Genomic DNA, 12,991 nt, shown 5'->3' on the forward strand with positions numbered 1-12,991 from the left:
GCCGGGGCAGTGAAATGCTGGGGCCGGCTGGCGGGGTGGTAAGAGGTGGGGCGGGGTGGGGCCTTGGGGGAAGGGATGGAGTGGGGGCGGGGCCTGAGGTGGAGCGTGGGTCAGAAAGGGACCCCGGGGAAACCAGAAAGTCAGCGCCTCTGCCTGTCAGGGATGGTCTAGATCAGGGGTCTCAAACACGCGACCCTCCCCCGCCGCCCCCCCTCCCCCCAGCGTGCCGCGTCCCCACTCCTCTGCCCACCTCCAGGCGCTGCCCGCTGTTTGGCGGTGCTTAGCGGTTTCCAGGAGGGAGGGGGAGGAGGCGGGGAAGAGGCGGGGCAGGGGTGGGGATTTGGGGAAGGGGTTGGAATGGGGGCGGGGAGGGGGCAGAGTTGGGGTGAGGACTTCAGGGAAGGGGTTGGAATGGGGGCGGGGCAGGGGTGTGAAGAGGCGGGGGCAGGGGCTGGGCCTCATGGAAGGGGTGGAGTGGGGCCGGGGGCAGCGTGGGGGTGTGTGTCAGTGATGCGGCCCTCGGGCCAATGTACTATTCCTCATGTGGCCCTCGCGGTCATTTGAATTTGACACGCCTGGTCTAGATAATACTTAGTCCCGCCCTGAGGCGGGGGACTGGACGAGAGACCCCTCGAGGTCTCTTCTACTCCTATGTTTCTATGTTAAACAACCCTGGACCCGGAACAGATCCCTGTGGAATCCCACTTGAGACCTCCTGACATCATTCCATTAATAGCTAATCTTTGTTTGTGGTTGTTTAACCAATTATGTATCTACTTAGTAGTAGTTCTGTCGAGCCCGCATTTCTCCAGCTTAGCTATCAGAATGTCACCTGGGACGGTGTCAAAAGACTTGCTGAAGTCCAGTTATACTATGTCCACTGCATTCCCCCAGCCACCAAAGCAGTTACCCTGTCAGAGAAAGAAATCAAGCTGGTTTGGCATGATGTGTTGTAGGTAAATCCATGCTGGCTGCTAGTGATCACCCTCCGTCCTCCCAGTATTTGCAAATTGAATGTTCTATGCATGGCTCTAGTCGCTTCTCGAGGTCAGGCTGACTGATCGATTGTTCCCGGCTCCTCCTGTTCCCCTTCTTTTAAAGATGGGCCCTACGTTAGCCTTCTCCAGGCTTCCGGGACCTCTCCTGTCAGCCATGAGCTTGTAAATATCGTTGCCAGTGGCTCCGAGAGTTCTTCAGCTAATTCGGTCAGTACCCGGTGGTGAATAGCATCCGGCCCCGCTGATTTACTTGGCCTGATCTGCATCCTTTCCACTGGATTCTTTTCAGGGCAGCTTTTAACGTGACCAATATTTCTCATGTCAGGACATGGCGTGTTCTTAACCAACCTACAATTTATAAATTCCCCCAGCCCCACGTTACTATGCAATCAGCAGTTCCCCACTCAAACGGAGACACGGCCGGTTGTGTGCACTACGTGCACAATCCAGTTCTGCAAGCAATTATCACAGCTAGGGCTGAGGCTGTACTGAGGAACAGTGCAAACCACCAAGATTGCTTCTTGCGTTTACTTATGCTCATCAGTTCTGAGTTCCTTAGTCCGTCACACATGGGTCCCACTTCCCACGGTGCACTTGACTTGAAGGCACTTGGAAAAGGCTGGTTACGTCTCTTTCACCAGACTGGTCTGAAAGGGACGTGTTTAGAATATTAAAAGCAATTGCTTCAAACAATTCTTTCCAAGCTCTCTTAGGTCAATTTTCTTGGACTTATAAAGCAGTTAAAATCTAAAATACGGTTACGTGAGGTCTCGCTACAGAGCGCAGACTCACCAAGAGAACCCACAGCCATTGATGTTAAAGACCAGCAGGGGAAATACAAACTTTGGAATGAAATCTCACCACTTCTCCCGTTATCCCTGGGCTGGGGGAGAGCGCTGGCCGCATGGCTGGGCCGGGCATTGGGTCGCACGTACAGTTCTGCAGCTCCCGCTCTTGGGTGCAGTCAGCTCTCTGTAGCCCCTGGAGACCCGTTTATACACCCTCGTTTCTGGGCTCCTTGGGGGGTGGGGGGGTCACCCAAGTGACTGCTCTGGTTTTATCTCTCTCGGTTTCTTTGCTGCTCCTGTCAGTCTCCAGACGATGGCGATGGTGTGTAACCAATTCCTTCAATCCTCCTCCTGGAAGCTTTTTAAGTTTTGTCATTTCAAGGATTGTATTTCAATATTAGCCCCTAACTGTCAGCTGGGATCCCCCACGAGGAAGACCAAGGACAGGGCAGGCCCGTTACTCAGTGAGGGGGGAAAACAATAACGGAAGATGGGGAGATGGCAGAGATGTTAAATGACTTTTTTGTTTCGGTTTTCACCACAAAGGTTAGTAGCGGTTGGACGTCTAACACGGTGAATGCCAGTGAAAATGAGGTAGGATCAGAGTCTAAAATAGGGAAAGAACAAGTTAAAAATTACTTAGACAAGTTAGATGTCTTCAAGTCACCAGGGCCTGATGAAATGCATCCTAGAACACTCAAGGAGCTGACTGAGGAGATAAAGTCATGGGAGACGGGAGAGATTCCAGAAGACTGGAAAAGGGCAAATCTAGTGTCCATCTATAAAAAGGGAAATAAGGACAACCCGGGGAATTACAGACCAGTCAGCTTCAATTCTGCACCCAGAAACGTAATGGATCAAATAATTAAGCAGTCAATTTGCAAACACCTAGAAGATAATAAGGTGATAAGTAACAGTCAGCATGGATTTGTCAATAACAAATCATGTCAAACCAACCTGATAGCTTTCTGTGACAGGGTAACCAGCCTTGTGGATAGGTGGGACGCAGTAGACATGGTATATCTTGACTTTAGTAAGGTTTTTGATACTGTCTCGTGTGACCTTCTCATAAACAAACTAGAGAAATACAACCTAGATGGAGCTACTATAAGGTGGGCGCAAAACTGGTTGGAAAATGGTTCCCAGAGAGTAGTTATCAGTGGTTCACAGTCATGCTGGAAAGGCATAATGAGTGGAGTCCCGCAGGGATCAGTTCTGGGTCCGGTTCTGTTCAATATCTTCATCAATGATTTAGATAATGGCATAGGGAGTACACTTATAAAGTTTACGGACGATTCCAAACTGGGAGGGGTTGCAAGTGCTTTGGAGGACAGGATTAAAATTCAAAGTGATCTGGACAAACTGGAGAAATGGTCTGAAGTAAATAGGATGAAATTCAATAAGGACAAATTCAAAGTACTCCACTCTAGGAAGGAACAATCAGTTACACACATACAAAATGGGAAATGACTGCCTAGGAAGGAGTACTGCGGAAAGGGTCATAGTGGAACACAAGCTAAATATGAGTTGCAAAAAAAGCAAACATCATTCTGGGATGTATCCGCAGGATTGTTGTAAGCAAGACGTGAGAAGTAATTCTTCTGCTCTACTCCACACTGATTAAGCCTCAACTGGAGTATTGTGTCCAGTTCTGGGTGCCACATTTCTGGAAGGATGTGAACAAATTGGAGAGAGTCCAGAGAATAGCAACAAAACTGATTAAAGGTCTAGAAAACATGACCTATGCGGGAAGAGTGAAAAAATTGGGTTTGTTTAGTCTGGAGAAGAGAAGACTGAGAGAGGACATGATAACAGTTTTCAAGTACATAAAAGGTTGTTACAAGGAGGAGGGAGAAAAATTGTTCTTCTTAACCTCTGAGGCTAGGACAAGAAGCAATGGGCTTAAACTGCAGCAAGGGCAGTTTAGGTTGGACATTAGGAAAAACTTCCTAACTGTCAGGGTGGTTAAACACTGGAATAAATTGCCTAGGGAGGTTGTAGAATCTCCATCATTGGAGATTTTTAAGAGCAGGTTGGACAAGCACCTGTCAGGGATGGTCTAGATCAGGCGTTGGCAACCTTTCAGAAGTGCTGTGCCGAGTCTTCATTTATTCACTCTGATTTAAGGTTTCATGTGCCAGTCAGACATTTTAACGTTTTTAGAAGATCTCTTTCTATATGTCTATAATATATAACTAAACTATTGTTGTATGTAAAGTAAATAAGGTTTTTAAAATGTTTAAGAAACTTCATTTAAAATTAAATTAAAATGCAGAGCGCCCCAGACCGGTAGCCAGGACCCGGGCAGTGTGAGTGCCACTGAAAATCAGCTCGTGTGCCACCTTTGGCACACGTGCCATAAGTTGCCCACCCCTGGTCTAGATAATACTTAGTCCTGCCCTGAGTGCAGGGGACTGGACTAGATGACCTCTTGAGATCCCTTCCAGTCCTTAGATTCTATGATTCTATGATTTTAAGTATCGGGGGTAGTCGTATTAGTCTGTATCCACAAAAACAACAAGGAGTCTGGTGGCACCTTAAAGACTAACAGATTTATTTGGGCACAAGCTTTTGTGGGTAAAAACCTCACTTCTTCGGATGCATAGAGTGAAAATTACAGATGCAGGCATTATATACTGACACATGGAGAGCAGGGAGTTACCTCACAAGTGGAGAACCAGTGTTGACAGGGTCAATTCGATCAGGGTGGATGTGGTCCACTCCCAATAATAGATGAGGAGGTGTCAACACCAAGAGAGGGAAAATTGCTTCTGTAGTGAGTCAGCCACTCCCAGTCCCTATTCAAGCCCAAATTAATGGTGTTAAATTTGCAAATGAATTTTCGTTCTGCTGTTTCTCTTTGAAGTCTGTTTCTGAAGTTTTTTTGTTCAAGAATAGTTACTTTTAAATCTGTTATTGAGTGTCCAGGGAGATTGCAGTGTTCTCCTACTGGCTTTTGTATGTTACCATTCCTGATGTCTGATTTGTGTCCATTTATTCTTTTACGTAGAGACTGTCCGGTTTGGCCAATGTACATGGCAGAGGGGCATTGCTGGCACATGATGGCATATATAACACTAGTAGACATGCAGGTGAATGAGCCCTTGATGGTGTGGCTGATGTGGTTGGGTCCTCTGATGGTGTCACTAGAGAAGATATGAGGACAGAGTTGGCAATGGGGTTTGTTACGGGGATTGGTTCCTGGGTTGGTGTTTCTGTGGTGTGGTGTGTAGTTGCTGGTGAGTATTTGCTTCAGGTTGGGGGGTTGTCTGTAAGCGAGGCCTGGCCTGCCTCTCAAGGTCTGTGAGAGTGAGGGATCGCCTGCATCTGTAACTTTCACTCCATGCATCTGAAGAAGTGGGTTTTTTACCCACGAAAGTTTATGCCCAAATAAATCTGTTAGTCTTTAAGGTGCCACCAGACTCCTTGTTGTTTTTATGATTTTAAGCAATTCTCTTGATATCTCAAAGTTACATCCTGGCTTTAATCTTTTAACATTTCTGCTTCCTTGTGCCAGACAATTCCTATTACTTCTAGAGTGCAGCAATTATTTACAGTGACAGCGAACCAAATCCTTCTAATCTCCATTTGGAGAACACGCTCTGGACATTCTCTGATTGTACGCAAGTGTTTCAACTTACAATATAGCGAGACACTTCCCAGTTACAGAAGGACGTAGATCTGACTCATAAGGCAAACAAATGTTCAGATTCTGGCATGGGTGAAAGACCGATTATCCCTGGGATATGTGATGTACGAGGAACGCAAGGGATAGGTTATCATTTGCTCTTAGATTTCTTGGGGTAACAGGCATTACGCCCTCTTTGGTGTCACATTTCTGGTTTGCTTCATGTGTAGCTTGCCACCTATCTCTTGATCCCCGCGCAGAGAGGCAGCGTGCGGGGGAAAGCCGGGCGTGACCCATCCTTGGTACCCGTGGAGTCTTTTAGCCAGGGTGGAGGGAGAAAGACATTTTATCCATATTCAGATTAAGGTAGATTCTTGCTCAGGCTGTTGGCAATAATCTCATTTAGCCATTTTCATTTCTGATATGGGGGAGTGGAACTGTGGGGCCTTAGACAAAGTGTCTCCCGGGATGTGAATGTTTTCTTACTGGCTTTTCTTCCGAAGGGGATCCTGGGTTGGGGGTATCGGGGCCGGGGGGGGGGAGGAGCTTTTTGAATTGTTGGGGGCCACAAGGCACCAGCAGTTATTAGTCACTCATGGCCCCTCTGTTTCGTGCTCCTGCAGCTTGCGAAGCCCAGAATTGTGGCCTGTGCAGTGACCAGGCAGGCTAGGAGTGCCCGCCCCGTGCTGACATGCTGCCCTCCCGCCTGCCCAGCCCTGCCCCTCTTCCCTCCCACCTGCCCAGTCCTGCCTCTCTTCCCTCACACCTGCCCCTCTGCCCTCACACCTGCCAGCCCTGCCCCTTTGCCCTCCCTCCCCGGCATATCCCACGGTGAAGCTGAAGTGCCCGGTGGTGATGAAAACGTACTAGGAGGTGATCGGCCACTTCTACCAGGACTGGAGTCACCTGCCGCCCCTGCCCCCAGCTGTGCCCATCCACCCACCCCAAACTCTCACCCCAAATGTGCCCATCCCCACTCTACAGCTGTGCCTGTCTCCACCACTCAGCCCCAGCTGTGCCCATCCTCACCTTGGCACTGCCATCCCCCCAAATTCACCCACTCCCACACACCCCAGCGTAGCTGTGCCCATCGGCACCCCAACCAACACTACCCCGGGCCAACGTCTGCATCACGGCCGTGCCCATCCCCACCCCGGGCAATGCCTCCCTCCCGGTTGTGCCCATCCCCACCCCCGGCCAATGCCTCCATCTCGGCTGTGCCCATCCCCACCCCTGGCCAACGCCTCCCTCCTGTCTGTGTCCATCTGTGATGTTATTGACGTGAACTGTGACCGTATAGATCATTGTTGCAACCAAGGTCCCATAGTAGCACCAAATCGTGTACAAAGAAAGTCAAGTAAGGTGTCTATGAGGAGGTTATCATTTGCTGGTTATGATTATGCTGTTGGGGTGCATGTATCATTTTTGTATTTAAAGTTATAAGTATTGGCTCTCTCCAGTCTGTATTTCAAACTGTATTTCAAACAGTGCTGATGCCAAACTGTCTGCGGTGTCACCCAGAAGCACAGCACAAGTTTGGAAATACAGACAGTATAGAGCCAATACTTATAACTTTAAATACAAACATGATACATGCATCCAGACAGCATAATCATAACCAGGCACAAACCAAGTCTCTGGAACATCCCCAGCTGGGATGGGTCATTCAGTCCTTTGTTCAGAGCTTCTGTTTGTAGCAAAGTCCCTCCAGAGGTAAGAAGCAGGATTGAAGACAAGATGGAGGAGATGCAGCAGCCTTTTATAGTCTCTTGCCATGTGGCCTCTGCTTCCTTTGTTTCAAACACAAGCTGCCCAGCACATGGCTTGGAAGCCTCAGAGTTCTGTCCATAGGCCTGTCCCTGCCTTGCTGAGTCACAAGGTGTATCTGCCGTCTCTCAACAATTGTATCAGCTGATGGTCCTTAACCAATTCTAGCTCTCATCTCTATCTTTTTCCTTTTATAAATAAATCTTTAGATTTTAGATTCTAAAGGATTGGCAACAGCGTGATTTGTGGGTAAGATCTGAGTTGTATATTGACCTGGGTCTGGGGCTTGGTCCTTTGGGATCAGGAGAACCTTTTTTATTTTATTGGGGTATTAGTTTTCATAATCATTTGTCCCCATAACGAGTGGCACTAGTGATGATACTGGGAAACTGGAGTGTCTGAGGGAATTGCTTGTGTGACTTCTGGTTAGCCAGTGGGGTGAGACCAAAGTCTTCTCTGTCTGGCTGGTTTGGTGCTTTAGAAGTGGAGAAACCCCAGCCTTGCGCTGTAACTGCCCTGCTCTGAGCAATTTGTCCTGAATTGACACTCTTAGAAGTGCCCCACCGAAGGCAGCATGGTTACAGAGGTGTAGTCGGCAGGATACACAGAACCAGGTCAATGAAGCTTTGGGTCAGAACCCCGCGCTATCCACATTGGAATTTTGGTATTGAGAGTTTGGTTGGCTAAAGAGCAGTTGCAATGGCTGAAGCACCTGAAAGCCGCTCCCTACCACCCCCAGACTAACGGTCTGGTGGAGAGGTTCAATGGAACCGTGAAGTCGATGTTGAAGATGTATGTGGATAGACGCCAGAATGACTGGGATGTTATGCTGCCGTATCTATTGTATGCGTACAGGAGTGTGCCCCAAGAGTCTACAGGGTTTGCTCCCTTTGAACTGCTCTATGGGAGGCAGGTCCGGGGGCCCCTAGATTTGGTTCGTGACTCGTGGGAAGGTAATGTGGAGGAGGCAGAGCAGCCGGTGGCCGAGTATGTGGCTCAATTCAAGGAGAGCTTGCAGGAGATGATGAAGTTGGTTGAGCAGAATCTGAAAGAGAGCCAGGATACTCAGAAAGCCTGGTATGACAGAGATGCTAAAGAGAGAGCGTTTGAAATAGGGGACCTGGTGTTGGTGCTAGATCCTGTCAGGAAGAACAAAATGAAAGATGTTTGGTCTGGACCCATGGAGGTAGTGGAAAGGATTAATGAGGTTACCTATGATGTGAGGAAGCCCCAGGTCCAGGGAAGTGTGCAGACAGTGCATGTGAACAGAATGAAGGCCTACCCATGCAAGGGAGGTAAATGTGAACATGATCTGTTGTGCTGAGGAAGAGGCAGGGTCCGTCCCTTTGATTGACATGGTTGCGGAAAGCCAGGAGGAGACGCCTCTCCAGAGCATTGAGATGGGGGAGGGTTTGACCCCCCCCTCAAAGGAAGGAACTGCTGATGTTGTTAAAACACCACAAGCGAACACCACGCCCCAATCAGGCCACAGCTGGCCTGTGTATAAAGGCTGGGAGCCAGGAGCTCGGAGTCTCTCTCTGACTGGAGAGGGAGACAGGCCTGGCTGCCGGGGAACTCACCCAGGGGACCTAGAGGGAGGCAGGGCTGGGGAAAGGCCTTAGGAGCTGGGAAGCCCTAGGCCAGCAACTCCCCAGGCTGCAGGCCCTGGTCCTAGGCCCACCTAGGGATTGGGCTTGCAGAGGGGCAGCCTGAGGGTGGGTAAAAGCAGCCAGTCCAAACCCCTTTGCCTATGATGAGTGGCTGATACTGCAGTCTGCCCCAGTGAACGGGGGCTAGATGGAGACTGGGCAGTAGCCAAAACTGAGGCAAAGTGGGATAGTGGGTGGGGAAACCCAGAGAAAGTGGAGTACTGCCAGGGGGGCAGTACCCGAGACAAGGGCACCGGGGTCCTGGGAGGGACACGGGGGCCAATGGCAAGTGGATCACCGGCCTGCAGAAGGCGCTCCTGTGTTGAAGAGCTAATTCCCAAGGACGACCAGCAGGAGGCGCTGCAGGGGTGAGTCTGCGCTGTGCTACACCACCCCAAAGAAAGGAACTGCTGATGTTGTTAAAACACCACAAGCGAACATTCTCCAACAGGCCAGGGCGCACAGATAGGATGACACACTCCATTCAGACGGTGGGTCCCCGCCCAGCCCCTAGCAGAGCTTACAGGGCCAAGGGAGAGATGCAAAGACAGATCCAGGAAGAGGTGGAAAGCAACTGACAATGGGAATAATCACCAGATCCCAGAGCCCCTGGGCCTCTCCCATTGTGATGGGGCCCAAAAAGGATAAGACCATGAGGTTTTGTGTGGATTACAGGAAGCTAAATGCTATCACTCAGACTGACCCTTACCCTACCCCCAGAATAGAGGATCTACTGGATACACTGGGAGGGGCAAGGTTTATAAGCACCCTGGACCTGACTAAGGGGTACTGGCAAGTACCCCTAGATGCTGATGCCTGAGAAATGTCCACTTTCATAGTGGAATCGGGCCTATATGAGTTCAAAGTGCTGCCTTTTGGGATGCGAAATTCAGGGGCTGCGTTCATGAGACTTATAAACGAGGTCCTACTGGGATTAGAATCTTTTGCGAGGGCCTATATAGACGACCTAGCCGTATTCAGCAGTTCGTGGCAAGATCACCTGAACCACATAGGGGTTGTGCTGCACCGGCTCAGGGAGGCCAATCTAACGGTTAAGGTTTCTAAATGCAGAATGGGAGCTGCTGAGGTGACCTACCTGGGGCACAGGGTGGGCAATGGGCAACTGCGCCCAGAGCCTTTAAAGGTGGAGGCCATTAAAAACTGGCCAACCTCTAGAACTAAAAAGCAGGTCCAGTCATTCATTGGGCTGGCCAACTATTACAGGAGATTTGTACAGGGATTCAGCGACATTGTTGCTCCCATCACAGACCTGACGAAAAAGGAAAAACCAGACTGGGTGCTGTGGACGGAGGCCTGTGAGCAGGGATTTCAAAGCATAAAGAGCGCTTTGGCCAAAGAGCCTGTTTTGGCCAGCCCTGATTTTGAAAAGCCTTTTTTGCTGTGTACGGACGCTTCCAATATTGGGCTGGGGGCCGTGCTCATGCAAGAGGGGGCGGGGGGTAAGAGACATCCTGTGGCGTACTTATGCAAAAAGTTGTCTCCCACTGAGCAAAATGACGCTCCCATTGAGAAGGAATGTTACGCCATTGTCTGGGCTGCCAAGCAACTTAAGCCCTATTTGTACAACAAAAAATTCACTGTATTGAGTGATCATGTCCCTCTGGTCTGGCTGCACAAGGCCAAGGGCACCAACTCCAGGTTGCTGCGTTGGAGTTTAGCCCTTCAAGAGTATGAAATGGATATAGTCCACATAAGGGGGAAGGAAAATATTGTGGCTGACACATTGTCCAGAATGAGGAGTCCTTAGGATGCAGTCAGTGATGTTTGTGTCATCCCTTCCTGCATCACTTTTCTGTTGGGGGTGTGACGTTATTGACACAAACTGGGACCGTATAGACCATTGTTACAACCAAGGTCCTGTAGTGGCACCCAATCTTGTACAAAGGAGGTCAAGTAAGGTGTCTATCACAAGGTTATGGTTTGCCGGTTAGGATTATGCTGGCTGTATGCATGAATCATTTTTGCATTTAAAAATGCCCTGCTCTGAGCAATTTGTCTTGAATTGATGCTCTCAGAAGTGTCCCACTAAAGGCAGCTTCGTTACACCATCCCCATCCCCGGCCAACGCCTCCCTCCCGGCTGTGCCCATCGCCGCCCCGGCCTGCATCTCATCTCCCCTCCCCTAGGGCGAGTGGGGATCAGGGCGGCAGGTCTCCCCCAGTTCACCCAGCTAGTGCCCCTCACCTCGAGCTGTGCCTGCCCTTCACACTCTGCCAGTATGCTGCTCCCCAGCAGACCCCGGACCCACCAGCTGAGTGTGTGGCCAAACAGCCTCTCCCCTGGCAAACCCGTTCCGGCTGGGAGCCAGGCGTGTCTAGAGCGAAGGTGCCTCCGGCACTGGTGCCCTGCGGGCCCGACTAGTCTCTGCCTGGGCACACGACGATGGGTCTCCGGGGCCTGCGGTGCCCTGGGGCTAGTGGGTGTTGGTGGCCTGCGCTACACAGGAGTCAGACGGGGAGATCTGGGGGGGGGCCCTTCTGTCCTCCAACTCCGACACTTGAAGTGAATGACCCTCTATTGCTCCCCCTTTGCCACCGGCCGTGGGGCGCGCAGTCAACACAGAGGCAAGCGGGGAACAGAGACGGGCAGGGGCTGCACCTGCCGCATGGACCATGCAGCTGTAGAGATACAGACGTTGCTCCCCAGGTGGACAGGTCTCCATCAGGGTCAGTCTCAGTGGGACTCGCTGGGCAGAGCTCACGGGGTGACGCAGGGGGGCTGCAGGCCCAGAGGTCCAGTCTGAGGAGACGAAGAGGCCACATGGCTGACCCTGGAGGAAGAGTGAAGCCCATAGGAGGTCCGGCCCACTGACGGGTTCCTCCTAGAGCCCGTTGCAAAGCTGGGGGTGTAACACCGACCCTGTGGCTCCGTGACACGCCTAGATCATCCTCTATCGAGCCGCTACGGTCCCCGCTTTGCCCGCCGGCTGCAGTCCTGCTCCCCAAGGGGAGGGCTCTGCCGCTGTTTGCCTGGGCCCAGCTTACCAAGTGATCCCGCTCGCTCTGTGTGCCAGGCCCGTCTCCATCGGTCTGCGCCAGGCTGCGTGTCGGCCGCAAGCTCACGCCGCTGGGTCTTGTATTTACTGCCCGCTCCGTGATGACAATGCTGCGCAGCAGGCCTAGAACCGCCCAAGTGGGTGAGCGTGGGAGGGGCCCGGCCCCAGGCAGGGCTGTGGGGTGAGAGGGCCGGGGTGGGGGGCAGGTGCAGCTTGGGGGCACAGGGCTGAGAGCCCCGCACAGGGGGGAGGAGCTGCAGCCGGCCGTGCGGAGGAGAATCCCACGGTGCCCGGCCGAGCACTCCGGGCCTGCCCTGCCCCCGCCAGGCCCCGCGGCTCCGGCTCAGACGTGCAGCAGCAGGGCCCCCGCGGCCAGTTAGCGCCCAATTAACGGGCTCTGCTGCAGGAGGCCCAGCAATTAGTCTGGCAGCTGTGGCCAGGCGGTGGGGAGGGGCCGGTTCCAGGCCCTGCTGCGGCCGGCTCAGCACCTGCCTCCCCGGCCCCACGGCCCCACTGCTAAGAATAGCCCAGGCCTGCAGCAGTGACGCCGAGGGAATTGCATCCAACCCCCCCGCTCCAGGCCCCCCGGGGCCATGCAGCCACCCAGCGCCCGCCCCCTCCTGCGGGGGGGTTGGGGTAACCCTGGGGGGGGTCCCCGCTCCCACGCACCCGCCTGGCACTGCTCATCCAGCGTGGCAGCCCAGCCCCCGCAGTGTGCCTGGGAGGGGGCGTGCGGGGCCTCAGCTAGGGCTGCCAACTTGAGCTGGACGTATCCCCGGAGGTTTCATCCCATGACACAATCTTTAATTAATGATGAATTGATTCCTGGAGACTCCAGGACAATCCTGGAGGGTTGGCAACCTCCCATTAAGGGCTTCTCCCCACAGAGGCGCAGCTCTGCCCTGGGAGGCTGGTGAGGGCCCGGAGACAGTGCCCCTGTCCATCAGGCTCTCCCCGCCCCCACGGTCTGAGTGCCCCCTCCCCGATTCCCTCTCCCAGCCTGTGCTCCCCACACCGCCCCCTGCCCCGATCCCCTCCCCCGGCCTGTGCTCCCCACACCGCCCCCTGCCCCGATTCCCTCTCCCAGCCTGTGCTCCCCACACCGCCCCCTGCCCCAATCCCCTCCCCCGGCCTGCGCTCCCCAC

The 12,991-nt window shown here is 52.5% G+C and overlaps 1 long non-coding RNA gene across 1 annotated transcript; it reads right to left on the minus strand.

Annotated features, from left to right (window-relative positions):
* Window positions 1–1,093: 1,093 nt before the first annotated feature.
* LOC135984171 (uncharacterized) lies at window positions 1,094–12,348 on the minus strand. The gene is made up of 2 exons (XR_010602067.1): window positions 11,036–12,348; window positions 1,094–2,393 (listed from the first exon to the last, which is right to left on the minus strand). It is a non-coding gene; the product is annotated as an uncharacterized LOC135984171 (long non-coding RNA).
* Window positions 12,349–12,991: the final 643 nt, after the last annotated feature.

This window comes from Chrysemys picta, chromosome 6 (assembly GCF_011386835.1).
Source record: "Chrysemys picta bellii isolate R12L10 chromosome 6, ASM1138683v2, whole genome shotgun sequence".
Classification (NCBI taxonomy): domain Eukaryota; kingdom Metazoa; phylum Chordata; order Testudines; family Emydidae; genus Chrysemys; species Chrysemys picta.